The sequence below is a fragment of the Oncorhynchus mykiss genome, chromosome 7 (assembly GCF_013265735.2).
Source record: "Oncorhynchus mykiss isolate Arlee chromosome 7, USDA_OmykA_1.1, whole genome shotgun sequence".
NCBI lineage: Eukaryota > Metazoa > Chordata > Actinopteri > Salmoniformes > Salmonidae > Oncorhynchus > Oncorhynchus mykiss.
This window is the reverse complement of record NC_048571.1, coordinates 39,920,893-39,944,144: the sequence shown is the minus strand read 5'-3', so window position 1 is coordinate 39,944,144 and position 23,252 is coordinate 39,920,893.

Below are 23,252 nucleotides of genomic sequence, written 5' to 3'. Positions count from 1 at the left end.
CTACATATAACTTGACAACTGTAACTGAATATAAATAATTCAAAAAACACTGAGTAATCATCAGCAAAAAGTTTATAAGGAACATTTTTGGAAGCCCATAATCGAAAACCCTGGTCATGAAGGGCCCAATCTGTCCTCCCACCAGTGGCAATTTTAGCATGTAAATGTTGGTGGGGAAAACTTCCCCCATTTTTTTAGATGCATGCCAGCAAAGCCACTACACAAAACAAAACAACACAACACTAAACAATACATTAATTACACTATAACTGTCATGTACTGTCATGTTGTGTCTTGTCTCTGTCCTTTCCCTTCACCCTGTCTCCCTCTGCTGGTCGTTGTTAGGTTACCTTTTCTCCCCCTCTTTCCCCCAGCTGTGCCTTGTCTCCTCCTAACCACCTCGTCACCCCTTTTCCCACCTGTTCCCTTTTTCCCTCTGATTAGGTCCCTATATCTCTCTCTGTTTCTGCTCCTGTCTTTGTCGGATTCTTGTTTGTTGTGTTTCATGCCTGAACCAGACTGTCGTCATGTTTGCTGTAACCTTGTCTTGTCCTGTCGGAATCTGCCGGTCCGTCTGAGCCTACCTATGTTTGGTAATTAAAGAAGCTCTGTTTAAGTTAATTCGCTTTTGGGTCCTCATTCACGCACCGTAACAGAAGAATCCGACCAAGAATGGACCCAGCGACTTCGGATCCTCTCCACTCAGCCGTCGGGATCCAGGGAGCGATGCTAGGCAGACACGAGCAGGAAGTGTCTGCTGCTCGACATGCCGTTGAGACCCTGGCCACCCAAGTCTCCAACCTCACAGAACAGGTTCACCATCTCCGCCTCGATCCACCGGCCACTTCCAGGGCTTTCGAATCTCCGGAGCCCAGAATCAATAACCCGCCGTGTTACTCTGGGGAGCCCACTGAATGCCGCTCGTTCCTCACCCAGTGTGATATTGTGTTTTCTCTCCAGCCCAACACTTACTCCAGGAGCACTGCTCGTGTCGCCTACGTCATATCTCTCCTTATTGGACGGGCTCGTGAGTGGGGCACGGCAATCTGGGAGGCAAGGGCTGAGTGTCCTAACCAGTATCAGGACTTTAAGGAGGAGATGATACGGGTTTTTGATCGATCTGTTTTTGGGGAGGAGGCTTCCAGGGCCCTGTCTTCCCTATGTCAAGGTAATCGATCCATAACAGACTACTCTATTGAGTTTCGCACTCTTGCTGCCTCCAGTGGCTGGAACGAGCCGGCTTTGCTCGCTCGTTTTCTGGAGGGTCTCCGCGCAGAGGTAAAGGATGAGATTCTCTCCCGGGAGGTTCCTTCCAGCGTGGATTCCTTGATTGAACTCGCTATTCGCATTGAGCGACGTGTTGATCTTCGTCACCGAGCTCGTGGAAAGGAGCTCGCGTTCTCCGTTGCCCCCCTCTCCGCATCACTACCATCTTCCTCTGCCGGCTCGGGTGCTGAGCCCATGCAGCTGGGAGGTATCCGCATCTCGACTAAGGAGAGGGAACGGAGAATCACCAACCGCCTCTGTCTCTATTGCGGTTCCGCTGGTCATTTTGTCACTTCATGTCCAGTAAAAGGCCAGAGCTCGTCAGTAAGCGGAGGGCTACTGGTGAGCGCTACTACTCCTGTCTCTCCTTCAAGATCCTGCACTACCTTGTCGGTCCATCTACGCTGGACCGGTTCGTCAGCTTCCTGCAGTGCCTTAATAGACTCTGGGGCGGAGGGCTGTTTTATGGACGAGACCTGGGCTCGGGAACATGACATTCCTCTCAGACAGTTAAAGGAGTCCACGGCCTTGTTCGCCCTGGATGGTAGTCCTCTCCCCAGGATTCAGCGTGAGACGCTACCTTTAACCCTCACTGTTTCTGGTAATCATAGCGAAACCATTTCTTTTTTAATTTTTCGTTCACCTTTTACACCTGTTGTTTTGGGCCATCCCTGGCTAATTTGTCATAATCCTTCCATTAATTGGTCTAGTAATTCTATCCTCTCCTGGAACGTCTCTTGTCATGTGAAATGTTTAATGTCTGCTATCCCTCCTGTTTCCTCTGTCTCTTCTTCACAGGAGGAGCCTGGTGATTTGACAGGGGTGCCGGAGGAATATCACGATCTGCGCACGGTGTTCAGTCGGTCCAGGGCCACCTCTCTTCCTCCACACCGGTCGTATGATTGTAGTATTGATCTCCTTCCGGGAACCACCCCCCCCCCCGGGGTAGACTATACTCTCTGTCGGCTCCCGAACGTAAGGCTCTCGAAGATTATTTGTCTGTAGCTCTTGACGCCGGTACCATAGTCCCCTCCTCCTCTCCCGCCGGAGCGGGGTTTTTTTTTGTCAAGAAGAAGGACGGGTCTCTGCGCCCCTGCATAGATTATCGAGGGCTGAATGACATAACAGTGAAGAATCGTTATCCGCTTCCTCTTATGTCTTCAGCCTTCGAGATCCTGCAGGGAGCCAGGTTTTTCACTAAGTTGGACCTTCGTAACGCTTACCATCTCGTGCGCATCAGGGAGGGGGACGAGTGGAAGACGGCGTTTAACACTCCGTTAGGGCACTTTGAATACCGGGTTCTTCCTTTCGGCCTCGCTAACGCTCCAGCTGTCTTTCAGGCATTAGTCAATGATGTCCTGAGAGACATGCTGAACATCTTTGTTTTCGTTTACCTTGACGATATCCTGATTTTTTCACCGTCACTCCAGATTCATGTTCAGCACGTTCGACGTGTCCTCCAGCGCCTTTTAGAGAATTGTCTTTTTGTGAAGGCTGAGAAGTGCACTTTTCATGCCTCCTCCGTCACATTTCTCGGTTCTGTTATTTCCGCTGAAGGCATTAAGATGGATCCCGCTAAGGTCCAAGCTGTCATTGATTGGCCCGTCCCTAAGTCACGCGTCGAGCTGCAGCGCTTTCTCGGCTTCGCAAACTTCTATCGTCGTTTCATCCGTAATTTCGGTCAGGTGGCAGCTCCTCTCACAGCCCTTACTTCTGTCAAGACGTGCTTTAAGTGGTCCGTTTCCGCCCAGGGAGCTTTTGATCTCCTCAAGAATCGTTTTACATCCGCTCCTATCCTTGTTACACCTGATGTCTCTAGACAGTTCGTTGTCGAGGTTGACGCGTCAGAGGTGGGCGTGGGAGCCATTCTTTCTCAGCGCTCCCTCTCTGACGACAAGGTCCACCCATGCGCGTATTTTTCTCATCGCCTGTCGCCGTCGGAACGTAACTATGATGTGGGTAACCGCGAACTGCTCGCCATCCGGTTAGCCCTAGGCGAATGGCGACAGTGGTTGGAGGGGGCGACCGTTCCTTTTGTCGTTTGGACTGACCATAGGAACCTTGAGTACATCCGTTCTGCCAAACGACTTAATGCGCGTCAGGCGCGTTGGGCGCTGTTTTTCGCTCGTTTCGAGTTCGTGATTTCTTATCGTCCGGGCTCTAAGAACACCAAGCCTGATGCTTTGTCTCGTCTCTTCAGTTCTTCAGTAGCCTCCACTGACCCCGAGGGGATTCTCCCTGAGGGGCGTGTTGTCGGGTTGACTGTCTGGGGAATTGAGAGGCAGGTAAAGCAAGCGCTCACTCACACTCCGTCGCCGCGCGCTTGTCCTAGGAACCTTCTTTTCGTTCCCGTTCCTACTCGTCTGGCCGTTCTTCAGTGGGCTCACTCTGCCAAGTTAGCCGGCCACCCTGGCGTTCGGGGTACGCTTGCTTCCATTCGCCAGCGTTTTTGGTGGCCCACCCGGGAGCATGACACGCGTCGTTTCGTGGCTGCTTGTTCGGTCTGCGCGCAGACTAAGTCCGGTAACTCTCCTCCTGGCGGCCGTCTCAGGCCGCTTCCTATTCCCTCTCGACCGTGGTCTCACATCGCCTTAGATTTTGTCACCGGACTGCCTTCGTCAGCGGGGAAGACTGTTATTCTTACGGTTGTCGATAGGTTCTCTAAGGCGGCTCATTTCATTCCCCTTGCTAAGCTTCCTTCTGCTAAAGAGACGGCACAAATCATAATCGAGAATGTTTTCAGAATTCATGGCCTTCCGTCAGACGTCGTTTCGGACAGAGGTCCGCAATTCACGTCTCAATTTTGGAGGGAGTTTTGCCGTTTGATTGGGGCTTCCGTCAGTCTCTCTTCCGGCTTTCACCCCCAGTCTAACGGTCAAGCAGAACGGGCCAATCAGACTATTGGTCGCATCTTACGCAGTCTTTCTTTTCGCAACCCTGCGTCTTGGTCAGAACAGCTCCCCTGGGCAGAATACGCCCACAACTCGCTTCCTTCGTCTGCGACCGGGCTATCTCCTTTTCAGAGTAGCCTCGGGTACCAGCCTCCGCTGTTCTCATCTCAGTTCGCCGAGTCCAGCGTCCCCTCCGCTCAGGCTTTTGTCCAACGTTGCGAGCGCACCTGGAAGAGGGTCAGGTCTGCACTTTGCCGTTATAGGACGCAGACTGTGAGGGCTGCTAATAAGCGTAGAACTAAGAGTCCTAGATATTGTCGCGGTCAGAGAGTTTGGCTCTCCACTCAGAACCTTCCCCTTAAGACGGCTTCTCGCAAGTTGACCCCGCGGTTCATTGGTCCGTTCCGTATTTCTCGGGTCATTAATCCTGTCGCAGTTCGACTTCTTCTTCCGCGATACCTTCGTCGCGTCCACCCGGTCTTCCATGTCTCCTGCATCAAGCCCGTCCTTCGCGCCCCCGCTCGTCTTCCCCCCCCCCCCCCCATCCTTGTCGAGGGCGCACCCATCTACAGGGTCCGTAGAATTTTGGACATGCGTCCTCGGGGCCGTGGTCACCAGTACCTCGTAGATTGGGAGGGGTACGGTCCTGAGGAGAGGAGTTGGGTTCCCTCTCGGGACGTGCTGGACCGTGCGCTGATCGAGGATTTCCTCCGTTGCCGCCAGGTTTCCTCCTCGAGTGCGCCAGGAGGCGCTCGGTGAGTGGGGGGTACTGTCATGTACTGTCATGTTGTGTCTTGTCTCTGTCCTTTCCCTTCACCCTGTCTCCCTCTGCTGGTCGTTGTTAGGTTACCTTTTCTCCCCCTCTTTCCCCCAGCTGTGCCTTGTCTCCTCCTAACCACCTCGTCACCCCTTTTCCCACCTGTTCCCTTTTTCCCTCTGATTAGGTCCCTATATCTCTCTCTGTTTCTGCTCCTGTCTTTGTCGGATTCTTGTTTGTTGTGTTTCATGCCTGAACCAGACTGTCGTCATGTTTGCTGTAACCTTGTCTTGTCCTGTCGGAATCTGCCGGTCCGTCTGAGCCTACCTATGTTTGGTAATTAAAGAAGCTCTGTTTAAGTTAATTCGCTTTTGGGTCCTCATTCACGCACCGTAACAGAAGAATCCGACCAAGAATGGACCCAGCGACTTCGGATCCTCTCCACTCAGCCGTCGGGATCCAGGGAGCGATGCTAGGCAGACACGAGCAGGAAGTGTCTGCTGCTCGACATGCCGTTGAGACCCTGGCCACCCAAGTCTCCAACCTCACAGAACAGGTTCACCATCTCCGCCTCGATCCACCGGCCACTTCCAGGGCTTTCGAATCTCCGGAGCCCAGAATCAATAACCCGCCGTGTTACTCTGGGGAGCCCACTGAATGCCGCTCGTTCCTCACCCAGTGTGATATTGTGTTTTCTCTCCAGCCCAACACTTACTCCAGGAGCACTGCTCGTGTCGCCTACGTCATATCTCTCCTTATTGGACGGGCTCGTGAGTGGGGCACGGCAATCTGGGAGGCAAGGGCTGAGTGTCCTAACCAGTATCAGGACTTTAAGGAGGAGATGATACGGGTTTTTGATCGATCTGTTTTTGGGGAGGAGGCTTCCAGGGCCCTGTCTTCCCTATGTCAAGGTAATCGATCCATAACAGACTACTCTATTGAGTTTCGCACTCTTGCTGCCTCCAGTGGCTGGAACGAGCCGGCTTTGCTCGCTCGTTTTCTGGAGGGTCTCCGCGCAGAGGTAAAGGATGAGATTCTCTCCCGGGAGGTTCCTTCCAGCGTGGATTCCTTGATTGAACTCGCTATTCGCATTGAGCGACGTGTTGATCTTCGTCACCGAGCTCGTGGAAAGGAGCTCGCGTTCTCCGTTGCCCCCCTCTCCGCATCACTACCATCTTCCTCTGCCGGCTCGGGTGCTGAGCCCATGCAGCTGGGAGGTATCCGCATCTCGACTAAGGAGAGGGAACGGAGAATCACCAACCGCCTCTGTCTCTATTGCGGTTCCGCTGGTCATTTTGTCACTTCATGTCCAGTAAAAGGCCAGAGCTCGTCAGTAAGCGGAGGGCTACTGGTGAGCGCTACTACTCCTGTCTCTCCTTCAAGATCCTGCACTACCTTGTCGGTCCATCTACGCTGGACCGGTTCGTCAGCTTCCTGCAGTGCCTTAATAGACTCTGGGGCGGAGGGCTGTTTTATGGACGAGACCTGGGCTCGGGAACATGACATTCCTCTCAGACAGTTAAAGGAGTCCACGGCCTTGTTCGCCCTGGATGGTAGTCCTCTCCCCAGGATTCAGCGTGAGACGCTACCTTTAACCCTCACTGTTTCTGGTAATCATAGCGAAACCATTTCTTTTTTAATTTTTCGTTCACCTTTTACACCTGTTGTTTTGGGCCATCCCTGGCTAGTTTGTCATAATCCTTCCATTAATTGGTCTAGTAATTCTATCCTCTCCTGGAACGTCTCTTGTCATGTGAAATGTTTAATGTCTGCTATCCCTCCTGTTTCCTCTGTCTCTTCTTCACAGGAGGAGCCTGGTGATTTGACAGGGGTGCCGGAGGAATATCACGATCTGCGCACGGTGTTCAGTCGGTCCAGGGCCACCTCTCTTCCTCCACACCGGTCGTATGATTGTAGTATTGATCTCCTTCCGGGAACCACCCCCCCCCGGGGTAGATAATACTCTCTGTCGGCTCCCGAACGTAAGGCTCTCGAAGATTATTTGTCTGTAGCTCTTGACGCCGGTACCATAGTCCCCTCCTCCTCTCCCGCCGGAGCGGGGTTTTTTTTTGTCAAGAAGAAGGACGGGTCTCTGCGCCCCTGCATAGATTATCGAGGGCTGAATGACATAACAGTGAAGAATCGTTATCCGCTTCCTCTTATGTCTTCAGCCTTCGAGATCCTGCAGGGAGCCAGGTTTTTCACTAAGTTGGACCTTCGTAACGCTTACCATCTCGTGCGCATCAGGGAGGGGGACGAGTGGAAGACGGCGTTTAACACTCCGTTAGGGCACTTTGAATACCGGGTTCTTCCTTTCGGCCTCGCTAACGCTCCAGCTGTCTTTCAGGCATTAGTCAATGATGTCCTGAGAGACATGCTGAACATCTTTGTTTTCGTTTACCTTGACGATATCCTGATTTTTTTCACCGTCACTCCAGATTCATGTTCAGCACGTTCGACGTGTCCTCCAGCGCCTTTTAGAGAATTGTCTTTTTGTGAAGGCTGAGAAGTGCACTTTTCATGCCTCCTCCGTCACATTTCTCGGTTCTGTTATTTCCGCTGAAGGCATTAAGATGGATCCCGCTAAGGTCCAAGCTGTCATTGATTGGCCCGTCCCTAAGTCACGCGTCGAGCTGCAGCGCTTTCTCGGCTTCGCAAACTTCTATCGTCGTTTCATCCGTAATTTCGGTCAGGTGGCAGCTCCTCTCACAGCCCTTACTTCTGTCAAGACGTGCTTTAAGTGGTCCGTTTCCGCCCAGGGAGCTTTTGATCTCCTCAAGAATCGTTTTACATCCGCTCCTATCCTTGTTACACCTGATGTCTCTAGACAGTTCGTTGTCGAGGTTGACGCGTCAGAGGTGGGCGTGGGAGCCATTCTTTCTCAGCGCTCCCTCTCTGACGACAAGGTCCACCCATGCGCGTATTTTTCTCATCGCCTGTCGCCGTCGGAACGTAACTATGATGTGGGTAACCGCGAACTGCTCGCCATCCGGTTAGCCCTAGGCGAATGGCGACAGTGGTTGGAGGGGGCGACCGTTCCTTTTGTCGTTTGGACTGACCATAGGAACCTTGAGTACATCCGTTCTGCCAAACGACTTAATGCGCGTCAGGCGCGTTGGGCGCTGTTTTTCGCTCGTTTCGAGTTCGTGATTTCTTATCGTCCGGGCTCTAAGAACACCAAGCCTGATGCTTTGTCTCGTCTCTTCAGTTCTTCAGTAGCCTCCACTGACCCCGAGGGGATTCTCCCTGAGGGGCGTGTTGTCGGGTTGACTGTCTGGGGAATTGAGAGGCAGGTAAAGCAAGCGCTCACTCACACTCCGTCGCCGCGCGCTTGTCCTAGGAACCTTCTTTTCGTTCCCGTTCCTACTCGTCTGGCCGTTCTTCAGTGGGCTCACTCTGCCAAGTTAGCCGGCCACCCTGGCGTTCGGGGTACGCTTGCTTCCATTCGCCAGCGTTTTTGGTGGCCCACCCGGGAGCATGACACGCGTCGTTTCGTGGCTGCTTGTTCGGTCTGCGCGCAGACTAAGTCCGGTAACTCTCCTCCTGGCGGCCGTCTCAGGCCGCTTCCTATTCCCTCTCGACCGTGGTCTCACATCGCCTTAGATTTTGTCACCGGACTGCCTTCGTCAGCGGGGAAGACTGTTATTCTTACGGTTGTCGATAGGTTCTCTAAGGCGGCTCATTTCATTCCCCTTGCTAAGCTTCCTTCTGCTAAAGAGACGGCACAAATCATCATCGAGAATGTTTTCAGAATTCATGGCCTTCCGTCAGACGTCGTTTCGGACAGAGGTCCGCAATTCACGTCTCAATTTTGGAGGGAGTTTTGCCGTTTGATTGGGGCTTCCGTCAGTCTCTCTTCCGGCTTTCACCCCCAGTCTAACGGTCAAGCAGAACGGGCCAATCAGACTATTGGTCGCATCTTACGCAGTCTTTCTTTTCGCAACCCTGCGTCTTGGTCAGAACAGCTCCCCTGGGCAGAATACGCCCACAACTCGCTTCCTTCGTCTGCGACCGGGCTATCTCCTTTTCAGAGTAGCCTCGGGTACCAGCCTCCGCTGTTCTCATCTCAGTTCGCCGAGTCCAGCGTCCCCTCCGCTCAGGCTTTTGTCCAACGTTGCGAGCGCACCTGGAAGAGGGTCAGGTCTGCACTTTGCCGTTATAGGACGCAGACTGTGAGGGCTGCTAATAAGCGTAGAACTAAGAGTCCTAGATATTGTCGCGGTCAGAGAGTTTGGCTCTCCACTCAGAACCTTCCCCTTAAGACGGCTTCTCGCAAGTTGACCCCGCGGTTCATTGGTCCGTTCCGTATTTCTCGGGTCATTAATCCTGTCGCAGTTCGACTTCTTCTTCCGCGATACCTTCGTCGCGTCCACCCGGTCTTCCATGTCTCCTGCATCAAGCCCGTCCTTCGCGCCCCCGCTCGTCTTCCCCCCCCCCCCCCCCATCCTTGTCGAGGGCGCACCCATCTACAGGGTCCGTAGAATTTTGGACATGCGTCCTCGGGGCCGTGGTCACCAGTACCTCGTAGATTGGGAGGGGTACGGTCCTGATGAGAGGAGTTGGGTTCCCTCTCGGGACGTGCTGGACCGTGCGCTGATCGAGGATTTCCTCCGTTGCCGCCAGGTTTCCTCCTCGAGTGCGCCAGGAGGCGCTCGGTGAGTGGGGGGGTACTGTCATGTACTGTCATGTTGTGTCTTGTCTCTGTCCTTTCCCTTCACCCTGTCTCCCTCTGCTGGTCGTTGTTAGGTTACCTTTTCTCCCCCTCTTTCCCCCAGCTGTGCCTTGTCTCCTCCTAACCACCTCGTCACCCCTTTTCCCACCTGTTCCCTTTTTCCCTCTGATTAGGTCCCTATATCTCTCTCTGTTTCTGCTCCTGTCTTTGTCGGACTCTTGTTTGTTGTGTTTCATGCCTGAACCAGACTGTCGTCATGTTTGCTGTAACCTTGTCTCGTCCTGTCGGAATCTGCCGGTCCGTCTGAGCCTACCTATGTTTGGTAATTAAAGAAGCTCTGTTTAAGTTAATTCGCTTTTGGGTCCTCATTCACGCACCGTAACAATAACGGTGAAAAACTGTTAGGGCCTACATAAAGATGGCCCAACTGCAGAGCTTTCTTTTCCTTACTGCCGGTTCATCAATGCTAGGCCTCATGGTGAAATCCCTGAGTGGTTTCCTTCCTCTGTGGCAACTGAGTTAAAAAGGAAGACTGTATCTTTGCAGTGACTTGATTTACCATCCAAACTATAATAACTTCACCATGCTAAAAGAGATTTTCAATGTCTGCTTTTTTATTTTTACTCATCGACCAATAGGTGCTCTTCTTTGCGAGGCATTGGAAAACCTCCCTGTTCTTTGTGGTTGAATCTGTTTGAAATTCACTTCTCGACTGAGGGTTCTTACAGATAGTTGTATGTGTGGGGTACAGAGATAAAAATATGTTAAACACTGTTATTGCACACAGACCACGTAACTTATTATATGACTTGTTAAGCACCCTTTTCTCTTGAACCTATTTAGGCTTACCATAACAAAGGGGTTGAATAAGATGTGCTTGAACATTAGGCATAATGGTGAGAGGTTAGCATGTCTTGAATTTGTATGCATCTGTAACTTTCTCAATCATCATTATTCACGATTAATTCAGTTTTATCCATAATCGTGGTAGCATCCACATTAATGTAAAATTATTTAGAAACATATTCTATTCTTATTTACAATAAAAGTGACTCCAAAATGACACAATATTGTAACATTATTTACCATTCATTTATATTGGGCATAAAATAATCTGAAACACAACCAAAACAAACAGCAAATGCATCCAACAAATTTGGCACATAAGCTAGCATTTCAAGGTAAAGTTAAATAAAAATGTTGTATTTTAACAATGAAAATGTGATTTGAAATTCTCTCCTCTTCAGCAAATGTCCAGCAGGTGACACTGGAAACCTGGGTTTAGTGTTAGTTTGCACTATTTCTAATCTCATATAAAAATAGTAAAAAATGTAAGGTTGTCTAAGATTTCATCATCAGGTACATTCCTGCCCCTATCAGATAAGACAGTACCAAGCAGTGGCTAACAACGGGAGGAGAAACCTTCATTCCATGGTGCCGTTATTCTACCCAGTCAGTAAGAGGCAGCATGCAACACGTGTCTGTTGGCCTGGATGGATGTCTATCCCAGGAATATGATGCTGACATGTTTTGATTGAGCCCTCTACTGAACACAACCGTGGGAGGATATTGTGAGGGGGTGGGTAGCAACAGAGGCACAGAGGACACTATACTGTAGATATCAAGGTATTTGTAGATGGTTTATTGGGCACATACCTAAATAAGATCAGGCTCTCTGCTGATTATATTTATAACTTGTCAACAAGAGTCTACAGGATTAAAGGGAGAGTTCAACCCAGGGTCGCGGTTGATAATGGCAGACCCTGGCTGTGACCCCACTCTGGGGCGGGACTAGAGGTTAGAGCGTTGGACTAGTAATCAAAAGGTTGCAAGATTGAATTCCTGAGCTGACAAGGTACAAAATATGTCGTTCTGCCCCTGAACAAGGCAGTTAACCCACTGTTCCAAGGTCATCATTGAAAATAAGAATTTGTTCTTAACTGACTTGTCTGGTTAAATAAAGATACAAAATAAAATAAAAAACTCTCCTAGGGTGTTTAAGGGAGAGTTGGGGAATACAAAAAACACATTTCCAATTTACACATGTAAAATAGTATAGCTTCCATCCCTCTCCTTGCCCCTACCTGGGCTCGAACCAGGGACCCTCAGCACACATTGACAACAGCCACCCTTGAAGCATCATTACCCATCGCTCCACAAAAGCCGGAACAACTACTTCAAGGTCTCAGACCAAGTGATGTCACCGATTGAAACGCTATTAGCGCGCACCCCACTAACTAGCTAGTCGTTTCACATTGGTTACACATGCGTATTAATATTAGTATATGCAACCTTCTGCAGAGCAAAGTAATTGTCAATAGATCCAGGCTATGCCATGCTGTGTGCTCTCCCACTGATCTTCACCTGTTTCTCTGATAAGGCTGCATATATTTATAAAAGGAACAATTTCTGTCTCAGTGAGAAATAGGAACCATGCTTTATAACAAAATTATAGCCCACCAGTATGTGGGCCAACTGCCACCACTGGAAGCATAAGTAGTTTACCACCATTGCACAATGGAGGCAGGCTGTCTTGAAATGTGCTGCTACTGTTGATGGAAAAAAAAGACTCCTCTTTGTCATTATACCAATTTCTTGATAATTTATTCTATTTTAGTCTATTTTTTTAGTCTATTTTTCTGTGTATACTTACAGTATTATTCATGTGGCATTTGTTTTGTACTATGTTATATAATTGTCACACCAGTGCTTGGACCAGCCACTCGTTCATAGAACATCAGATAGCAAATAACTGTTTCATTTTTCTTCGACAACAACTGTAAAGTTTAGTCATGGTGTGGTGTTCAGTACCTGGATGTGCGAACTACAAGCAGGCACAGGCTGCTGAGGTAACGTTTCATCGGTTACCTGCCAGAGATATTCCTCAAGGCCAACAGTGGCTGGCAGCAATAAAGAACGCTGCCAAAGATGAGAATACTGCCTAAGATGAGAAATATCCAAATGTCCGTGTTTGTAGCGAGCACGATTTCTAAACGGATCTGAAGTGTCAAGTGATGAGGTTGCCTGGTCGTTGAATGTTGACAAGTGAAGCAAGGCGTGTTAACTTATCACCACTACAATAACAAGGGAGGTTAGGATTTTTTTTATGGGGGGGGGGGGGGGTATAATATTTATGCCTCTGTAACTTTCATGCACATCTGTGACACACACAGCTGGAAAGAGGAGGGGGAGGAAGTCCACTGTCAACACCCTGACCTATCCGATGATGACCTTGTCAAGAAGAAGTGGCTTTCCATGGACTCAGTTGTGTTTCTAGACCCCTGGGCAAATGTGTTGGACAAATGCTTGACAACGGATCTCTCACGAATGGGGAGAGGGGCTGTTAATACGCTCTTCTAGCCTATTCACTCTGTTGTTGGCAGTGCTTGTCTACTCAACAGCGCTGTCGGTGCTCATACAAAACAATACACGACTAGACTGTCCACAAGTCAAGCGCCCCACTTTTCACACATTTGCTAACAGCTAAGAGCGTAGCAAAACACATACCAGTTTACAGTACCTTTTTTTTGTTTACAGATTTATATAGTTTCTTGTATGGTTCATGTCTTCATGTCTTTCCTGGAGACTTGCCGTACAAACAAATCTTCTGCATGAGGTCAAAGCAGTGGGTGGTGAAGAAAGTGTACCAGCCCAGAACCGACCGCTTTAGGGAGAGGCTTGTCCATCTGGCTGTGGAGCACAGCTTCCCAAACCCAACATCCCTGCCAACATCGCCACAGTGCCAATGCCTGCTAAACCAGCTGCCATTGCCCAACACAAGATGAGATTCACCACCTGAAGAATATCCAGGACCCTGCCTGGAACATTCAGCCAACACAACATCCATATTCAGTTAAACGGATGTTGTAGTAGAATATAGAATGACTAGTATATTCACAACCAATGTTCCCTCTAAGCTGTGCATCTAAGCTGTGCACGGTGCAGGTCCCCCAGGACTGCCACACAGAAGAAATATCACGAGATTGAACTTCACTCAACTTTTTAGTTTTCCCCTTTAGTTAACACTGTCGGCCTTTCTCTCTATTGTGGCAATTGCCAACCAATATTAGCCACTTTCAATGCAACATACCGAAACAAAATGAACTATGCAAGACTTAGAATGCTAAACCAGCTATGCAAGATATTTTCTTGTAGGCAGAACGCAATGGAGTAGGATTCTATTGCATTGACAGGCATGACTCAGTCCCTACTCTACAGACCATAACCAATCAGACTGTGTTTACAGCATGAGTGGTAGTGAGTAGATGCGCTTGTTTTGAGATCAAAGCGAGAGCTGCATGTAGACACGTGCACATTTGTTCATATTCTTTGCTAGTAAGTGGGTTATTAGCCCAGTTATAGCTCATTTCTAGTCAGCAGTGGGGGAGTGGTTGCATCCTAAAAGAGCACAAAACGTTTGCATTTCATCTTTGAAAGGCGAGTCAGGTAAAGAGCATTTTTTTCTACCTTACAGGGGCAGTGTTGTTTTTTGTGTTGTAGCCAATAGGCAGAGGGTAGCATAATTTGTCTGATTCTCTGTAATAATGGTATGGGAATAATGGAAAGTGGTTTCATATTTTCAGCCACCTCCTTGTCTGAAGGACAAGTGGATAAACAGGTTCATGTGAAGCCCTTGTCACAGATTCCCCCGTACTCCTGCCAGTTCCAGAGGTCTACGTCACCGGCCACTAGGCGTCACTGAAGTGTCTTATTACGCACACCTGATTCCAATTCCCCTGATTAGTAATTGTATATATGTGCCCTCTGTTCACCATTGTCATGTCCGTTGGTCTTGTGAGTACCTGTGCTTTGTTGTTTCGGCATTCATGCTGCGTGTATTGTGTACTGGTTATTATGGGTCTCGTCCTGTGCATTGCTGTGCACTTGTTATTACGGGTCTTCTCCCGTGTAGTGTACTGCGGGTCTCGTACCGTGTATTTATTACAGGTTTTACCTCGCTCTTTTGTTTGGGTTACATCCCTGTGTTTTTGTATACGTGTTTGTTTTGGGAGTATTTGGGTGGAGTATTAACCCCCCCCCCCCCCCCCCCCCCCCCCCCCATTACAAATTCCTGCGTCTGTCTCCAATCATTTACGCAACGTGACAGAATAACCAACCCTAAATGGAGAAAGCGGGAATGGCCTGACCCTAAATGGAGAAAGCGGGAATGGCCTGACCCTAAATGGAGAAAGCGGGAATGGCCTGACCCTAAATGGAGACAGCGGGAATGGCCTGACCCTAAATGGAGACAGCGGGAATGGCCTGTCCAACGCCGCCGCAATTTCGGCAGCTGCAACTGGCCAGTCTAATGCCTCCGCAACTTCGGCAGCTACAACTGGACCGTCTGACGCCGCTGCAACTGGCCTTGCCCGACCCACACCGCATTCCTGTGGTCGTCCTCGAGGCTGCTGGTGAAGTGTGTCAGGGGATGGGTACGGCCCAGAGGAGCAGTGCTGTGTTCCTGCGGTGGACATCCTGGATGCTTCGCTGACCGGGGATTTTCACCATCGGTGCCCTGACTGACATGATAGAGCAGCTATATCCATGTTAAAATGTTATGGGATGCATTTTCTCCATTGTTTTTGATGGTAGGCCACTCTGGTAGGCCTACATTATGATCAAATAGCCACAGTAGCCTACTTGGCCACTTTTATAACTAACTTAAAGCGGGTACAGCCCCAGTGTTCACAGTAAATGTGGCAGAAGTTACACAGAATTTTCACAACATTCAAGTTTGCACCTGACATTTTTTCAAGGCTGAATTTTTGGGGGAGGGAACATTGCTCACAACTGCATTGTGGTATAGATATTGGTAGTGGTGTTTTATATTATATTTTTATAAGGGTACTGACAAGTGACTAAATGATTCCAGCTGCATCAGAAACCAATAGTGTTGACCTTAACTTCTGGATCAATTCATTGTGATATTCATGTTATGTATTTGGAAGTATCTAGCTACAAGGTTACTGCTTAAACAAATTATTTAGGGTGTTGGTGTATCATTTTAACTTTAATTTGTTGACAAGTAAACATGTTTCAATTAAACAGTAGATTAGTCTGTCAATATAGCAAATAAGTACACATGGCTTGTATTCAAGACAATGTTTATTTGCTCTTGTCACGTTCTGACATAAGTTATCTTTGTCTTTGTTTTAGTATGGTCAGGGCGTGAGTTGGGTGGGTTGTCGATGTTCTTTTTTTCTATGATTTGGGATTTCTGTGTTTGGCCTGGTATGGTTCTCAATTAGAGGCAGCTGTCAATCGTTGTCCCTGATTGAGAACCATACTTAGGTAGCCTGGTTTCACTTTTGAGTTGTGGGTGCTTATTTTCCGTGTCAGTGTTTGTGCCACACGGGACTGTTTCGTTTGTGTCGTTCTTTCACTTTGTTATTTTGTAGTGTTCAGTTTTACATATTAAAATGGACCGAGATGCGTTTGTACAGCACAACAGGAACAGTTATGGCAATATCTGACATATATACAGCATTAGAAAAATATACTACTAAAGCCTATAATAAATACTACAGTTCTGCAAAATTAGTACTTGCATATGGTGAATTTGGGGGGTGCAGCAAAGTGTTCGGTGTCACTTTGATACGGGACCTGGTTTAGTATTATGGGACCTTTCACATATCTTGAGAGTTTTTTTTTTTTTAACTAGGCAAGTCAGTTAAGAACAAATTCTTATTTTACAATGACGGCCTACTCAGACCAAACCCTCCCGACGCTGGGCCAATTGTGCGCCGCCCTATGGGACTCCCGATCACGGCCGGTTGGGATACAACCCAGGATTGAACCAGGGTCTGTAGTGACACCTCTAGCACTGAGATGCAGTGCCTTAGACCGCTGTGCCACTCCAGAGTCATCAATTTTCTTTGTATCCAACACATTGTTGATCGTGTGAGAGAGAAATTGCTCTAACGTGCCCCACACACCCAGGCAAGGGGGATTCTGCATCCTCTGCCTAGCTTCTCCCCATGTAGAAGAAACTCCAAAAATAATATGCATGCCAGCAAGCGGTATTGTCTGTGAGAGAATGACAAAACGGTATTAGTGGTGGTAGTACAAGTTTCTTGTTATGATGACCAAATTATACTGTACTGAACAACACTGCCTCATGTAAAAAGAGAGCTTATAGTGATAGCTACCGACAGCAAAATAACTTTTTGTAATTTGCTCTCCTGGTCCAGCTGATCTCCAGGCTGCCTCCACCAGTTGATCTTGGAGGTTCTGAAGAACATCCCCAGCACCCTTGTATCCATAGGTGCATCGGAACTTTGGTCTGTCACGCACACACAATACATGGACCCTCAGTGACCTTCTCCAGTAAGAACTGTCCGCAATCAAATCTGTTGCAGCACAGACATTCCTCTTCTGTCGGCATGGCTGGACAGCACCTGCATAGTCACCACCAGTCAGAGTCTGACCGTGGCTCCCCAGGATTAGGAGGGCGGCTTCAGTGGCCACTGCTTGCTTGTCTCACAATTGTTGTTCTCGCAATTGTTGTTCTCGCAATTGTTGTTCTCGCTGTCTCAACTCTTCTTCAGTGTATTCTAGCTCATATTAATAGGGTTGTATGTCCCTATGTAAAAGTAAAAGTCATCCAGCTCTTCTTGGAAAGAGGAATCATTAGAATATCCTTGTCTCATCCCGCACCAGCGACTCCTGTGGTGGGCCGGGCGCAGTGTGCGCTAACCAATGTTGCCAGGTGCACGGTGTTTCCTCCGACACATTGGTGTGGCTGGCTTCCGGGTTGGATGCGCGCTGTGTTAAGAAGCAGTGCGGCTTGGTTGGGTTGTGTTTCGGAGGACGCATGGCTTTCGACCTTCGTCTCTCCCGAGCATGTACGGGAGTTGTAGCGATGAGACAAGATAGTAATTACTAACAATTGGATACCACGAAATTGGGGGGATAAAGGGGGTAAAATAAAAAAATAAAAAAATAACGTTATTTTGATAATTGAATCATACTATTTCATCCTTTCGCAAGATATAGTCCCGACACAAATCTGGAGTTGCTACCCAAGCCGACTGGTCGTTCGTTCTATCGGTTCGGTTGCCAGAGACCCTGTTATTAAGTATTTTTGTTCTTTGTCTATGGATGCGATCCAGTTGTTTGTTCTAAATGTTCTATTGCCATACTTGCTAGCAACGTTTTTATCACTTGCTTGCTAGCTAGCCAACTACGGCTTACAGTCACGTCAAACAGTGCATCCAGAATTCAACTATTTTCTAGTGAGGGGTTGGAATATCCATTGCAGTGTGTAATGCAGCCTAGATTAATTTACACCATCTCAGCAGCTATCTTAGAAATGTAGCTTTGTTCTGTTCTTCTCCGAGCATGCACTTTATAGGCTATGGATCATTTGATTGAGACTACACTAAATAGCCTATAGGCGCATTTGATATTGCGCGCCCAGCGGAGAATCAGAGATGAGGGGCTGCATCAGGCACACATCGATATATATAGCCTAATAAGCAACTAATTCTAAAACACTGAGAAATATTGACATTTCATCAATTAAAAATGACATGATCCTCCCCTGGACTAGATTTTAAAAAGCACTAAACCCTCCCCCTTAATTAAGGGCCAACTAAACATACTTTTTGGGATATAAAGAAGAATTTTATCTAACTATAATATTTTATACGGAAAGAAGTATGTTCAATAGGAAATCAATATTAGCAGGTGTGCATTGTCTTCATGTCGCGCACACACATGAATTTACAAGCAGATGTCTTTGCACTAAAACTCATAATTCTTACTCATTTTGGAAGAAACAAGCCTGAAACCTTGAACAAATACTACTGACATCCAGTGGAAGCCATAGGAATTGCATACTGGGAGCTAGATTTAATTATTTCCCTATACGTTCCATGGTAAGAGCAAGGGCTCTCAAAAAAAAATAATTCCAGTTGGTTTTTCTTTGGATTTTCTCCTACCATATCTATTGTGTAATAGTATCCCACTTTACTTTAACATCTAAATTATATGCATACCCTGGCTTCAGGGCCTGAGCAACAGACAGTTTGCTTTGGGCACGTCAGTCAGGCGGAAATTGAGAAAAAAGGACCCTAGCCTGAAGAAGTTTTAAATGAAATTGAAAAAGCATGACCCTCCCCCATTTTCCTCCAGGTACCCATTATGTAAATTTTGATCTATCTCTAAGTATAGTATTTGAACTGCCAAGTGGAGGGCTGCCAAGTTCATACATAAATTACACAACAGAGGTACATTTGGCAAAGCTTCACCAATATAAGAAATATGGCATTTTGACAGTGTATTATGTTCCTTTTGTTACACTGCATTGTATCCAAACAGCAGTACAATCATTTATCTTGCCTTTTGTTTCTGTTTCTATTAAATAACATAAACAACACAAGTCATTGTTATTTTCTTAACAGTTTGCCCTCCATAGAAAGAGTTTAATTTCGGAACACACACACACATTTTATATACATACAAATATACAGTGGCATGTGAAAGTATTCACCCCCCTTGGCATTTTTCCTATTTTATTGCCTTACAACCTGGAATTAAAATTGATTTTTTGGGAGGTTTGTATTATTTGATTTACACAACATGCCTACCACTTTGAAGATGCAAAATCTTTTTTATTGTGAAACAAACAAGAAATAAGACAAAAAAAATAACTTGAGCGTGCCTAACTATTCATCACAGCAATTACAGCTGCAAGTCTCTTGGAGTATGTCTCTACAATCTTGGCACATCTAGCCACTGGGACTTTTGCCCATTCTTCAAGCAATACTTCTCAAGTTCCCCAAAGTTGGATGGGTTCTGCTGGTGTACAGCATTCTTTGTCATACCACAGATTCTCAATTGGTCTGAGCTTTGACTAGGCCTTTCCAAGACATTTAAATGTTTCCCATTAAACCACTCGAGTGCTGCTTTAACAGTATGCTAAGGGTCATTGTCCTGCTGGAAGGTGAACCTCCATCCAGTCTCAAATCTCTGGAAGACTGAAACAGGTTTCCCTCAAGGATTTCCCTGTATTTAGCGCCATCCATCATTCCTTCAATTCTGACCAGTTTCCCAGTACCTGCTGATGAGAAACATCCCCACACCTTGATGCTGCCACCACCATGCTTAACTGTGGGGATAGGGTTCTCGGGGTGATGAGAGGTGTTGGGTTTGCGCCAGACATAGTGTTTTCCTTGATGGCCAAAAAGCGCAATTTTAGTCTCATCTGACCAGAGTACCTTCATCCATATGTTTGGGGAGCCTCCCACATACCTTTTGGTGAACACCAAACGTGCTTTCTTATTTTCTTCTTTAAGCAATGGATTTTTTGGACACTCTTTCGTAAAGCTCTTTCGTAAAGCCCAGCTCTGTGGAGTGTACAGCTTAAAGTGGTCTTATGGACAGATACTCCAATCTCCACTGTGGAGCTTTGCAACTCCTTCAGGGTTGTCTTTGGTCTCTTTGTTGTCTCTCTGATTAATGACCTCCTTGAATGGTCTGTGAGTTTTGGTTGGTGACTCTTTCTTGGCAGGTTTGTTGTGGTGCAATTTTCTTTAAATTTTTGAATTATGGATTTAATGGTGCTCCGTGGGATGTTCAGGGTTGGGTTATAAAAAAATATCCAAAACTTTGATCTGTACTTCTCCACAACTTTGTCCCTGACCTGTTTGGAGAGCTCCTTTTGTCTTCATGGTGCCGATAGCTTGGTTTTGCCCGTTGCTTAGTGGTGTTGCAGAATCTGGGGCCTTTCAGAACAGGTGTATATATACTGAGATCATGTGACAGATCATGTGACACTTAGATTGCACACAGATGGACTTTATTTAACTAATTATGTGACTTATGAAGGTAGCTGGTTGCACCAGATCTTATTTAGGGGCTTTTTATTTATTTTAAAAAATTTTTCACCTTTATTTAACCAGGTAGACTAGTTGAGAACAAGTTCTCATTTGCAACTGCGACCTGGCCAAGATTAAGCTTACCAATTCGACACATACAACAACACAGAGTTACACATGGAATTAACAAAACATACAGTAGAACAAAAGAAAACAAAAAGTCTATATACAGTGAGTGCAAATGAGGTAGGTTAAGGTGGCGAAGTAATTACATTATAGCAATTAAACACTGGAATGGTAGATCGGCAGAAGATGAATGTGCAGGTAGAGATACTGGGGTGCAAAGGAGCAAAAGGTAGGCAGATAGATGGGCTGTTTACAGATAGGCTAAGTACAGGTGCAGGGATCTGCAAAATGCTCTGACAGCTGGTGCTTAAAGCTAGTGAGGGAGATGTGAGTCTCTAGCTTCAGAGATTTTTGCAATTCGTTCCAGTCATGGGCAGCAGAGAACTGGAAGGAAAGACGACCAATGGAGGAATTGGCTTTGGGGGTGACCAGTGAGATATACCTGCTGGAGCGCGTGCTACGAGTGGGTGCTGCTATGGTGACCAGTGAGCTGAGATAAGACGAGGCTTTACCTAGCAGAGACTTGTAGATAACCTGTAGCCAGTGGGTTTGGCGACGAGTATGAAGCGAGGGCCAACCAATGAGAGCGTACAGGTCGCAATGGTGGGTAGTGTATGGGGCTTTGGGGACAAAACGGATGGCACTGTGATAGACTGCATCCAGTTTGTTGAGTAGAGTGTTGGAGGCTATTTTATAGATGACATCACCGAAGTCGAGGATCGGTAGGATGGTCAATTTTACGAGGGTATGTTTGGCAGCATGAGTGAAGGATGCTTTGTTGCGATATAGGAAGCCAATTATAGATTTCATTTTGGATTGGAGATGCTTAATGTGAGTCTGGAAGGAGAGTTTACAGTCTAACCAGACACCCAGGTATTTGTAGTTCTCCACGTATTCTAAGTCAGAGCCGTCCAGAGTAGTGATGCTGGACGGGCAAGCAGGTGTGGGCAGCGATCGATTGAAAAGCATGCATTTAGTTTTACTTGCGTTTAAGAGCAGTTGGAGGCCATGGAAGGAGAGTTGTATGGCATTGAAGCTCGTCTGGAGGTTAGTTAACACAGTGTCCAAGGAGGGGCCAGAAGTATACAGAATGGTGTCGTCTGCGTAGAGGTGGATCAGAGAATCACCAGCAGCAAGAGCAACATCATTGATGTGTACAGAAAAGCGAGTCGGCCTGAACCCTGTGGCACACCCATAGAGACTGTCAGAGGTTCAGACAACAGGCCCTCCGATTTGACACACTGAACTCTATCAGAGAAGTAGTTGGTAAACCAGGCGAGGCAATCATTTGAGAAACCAAGGCTGTCGAGTCTGCCAATAAGAATGCTGTGATTGACAGAGTCGAAAGCCTTGGCCAGGTCGATGAATACGGCTGCACAGTAATGTCTCTCATCGATGGCGGTTATGATGTCGTTTAGAACCTTGAGCGTGGCTGAGGTGCACCCATGACCAGCTCTGAAACCAGATTGCATAGCGGAGAAGGTATGGTGGGATTCGAAATGGTCAGTAATCTGTTTGTTAACTAGGCTTTCAAAGTCCTTAGAAAGGCAGGGTAGGATAGATATACAGTGGGGCAAAAAAGTATTTAGTCAGCCACCAATTGTGCAAGTTCTCCCACTTAAAAAGATGAGAGAGGCCTGTACTTTTCATGTAGGCGAATATAACACAATATGTCTGGTAAAAGTTAATACAAAGAAAAGAACAACCATTCTTTTGTATTTTTTTTGGTACCATCATCTTTGAAATACAAGAGAAAGGCCATAATGTATTATTCCAGCAGAGGTGCAATTTAGATTTTGGCTACTAGATGGCAGCGTATGTGAAACGTTTTAGACTGATCTAATGCACCATTGCATTTCTGTTCAAAATGTTGAACCAATACTGCCCAAATATGTCTAATGTGTTTATTAATAACTTTTCATGTTCAACATTGTGCACCCTCCTCAAACAATAGCAGGGCATTCATTCACTGTAATAACTGATCCCGAATAAGTTTTAAACACTAAAACTTCTACTTTAGTAGTAATATTCTGCCAGAGAGGAGGTAATAACGACCTAACTGCTCAAAGTCCTCAGTGCTCTCAGCTATGCTCCTTTCAAGCAGCAATGTGACTACTCTGATATTTGAGTGCCTACTCCAAGTTGTTCTAGGTAGACGTTTGGTTGGGTGGACAGTGAAGAGGGGTACCCATGAGGCACTGGCTTACCACACACTACCACAGCCCCGAGAGGTGTGGGGGACCACAGGCTCTAGAGCAACAACAAAAAAAATGAATTACAGGAAATTAGCTGTAAAACGGCAACATTTTCTCTCAACCTCATGGCAAAATGTATAGAAAAGCATGAGATTAGCTATAAAACTGCACATGTTTTATCTTTGCCCAATGCCAAAATGTGTAGAATTGTAGGCAGATAGCTGTTTTCACAAAAAATTATCGCATAGCAAAATGTGTAGAATTGTAGGACGTTAGCTTGCTCAGATCTTGCGGGAGGCCCTGCGAAAACTATGGTACTGCACTGAGGATGCGTCAGTAGAAAGAGGGTTTAACTAACATTTCCTTGTGATACCCTCATAATGCTTAATAACTCATTCCCACAACCACACCTTCACTTAGAATCATTAAAGATAGATTACAAATAATATGGTGATATGCGCTAATGATGTATATACAGTGACCATAACACTGTAGGTCTGTCTGGATCTATAGTATAGTTGTTAT